We start from the raw sequence: 354 nt of genomic DNA on the forward strand, positions 1-354 counted from the left end.
CCATGGCCCATCAACAATGCTGTTACGCATTCGGTCATGTCCGTTGAGTGGGTTTGCACGATCGTCACGGGTTGAAAACTGCAGGGGGAGCCGACTTCCTTTCTTCGAGCCAACGACAAAGTGTCAGGTGAAACTCTGTGTTTGTGTCATTGCTTGGTTTTCCACAAGGCGAAAGAAGGTTGCACCGTACCCGGCGGCACTGCAATGCCGGGACGATGCGTGGAGCGAACAGAGCAAGCCCCTTTTTCAGCTCCCAGCTCTAAAAATCACTTTAATATGTTTATCCTCGTATAGAGGACATATCAGATATTAAACTGATAAGAACAGATACTACACTTGATCTTAGCCAAAAGG

At 48.0% G+C, this 354-nt stretch overlaps 1 pseudogene; it reads right to left on the minus strand.

Moving 5' to 3' along the window:
* Nucleotides 1-174: 174 nt before the first annotated feature.
* On the minus strand, nt 175-354 carry LOC111647849 (U2 spliceosomal RNA; annotated as a pseudogene; the record flags this gene model as incomplete).

Source organism: Seriola lalandi, unplaced genomic scaffold (genome assembly GCF_002814215.2).
Source record: "Seriola lalandi dorsalis isolate HSWRI2012SDOR001 ecotype SW California unplaced genomic scaffold, Sedor1 jcf7180002055061, whole genome shotgun sequence".
Taxonomy (NCBI): domain Eukaryota; kingdom Metazoa; phylum Chordata; class Actinopteri; order Carangiformes; family Carangidae; genus Seriola; species Seriola lalandi.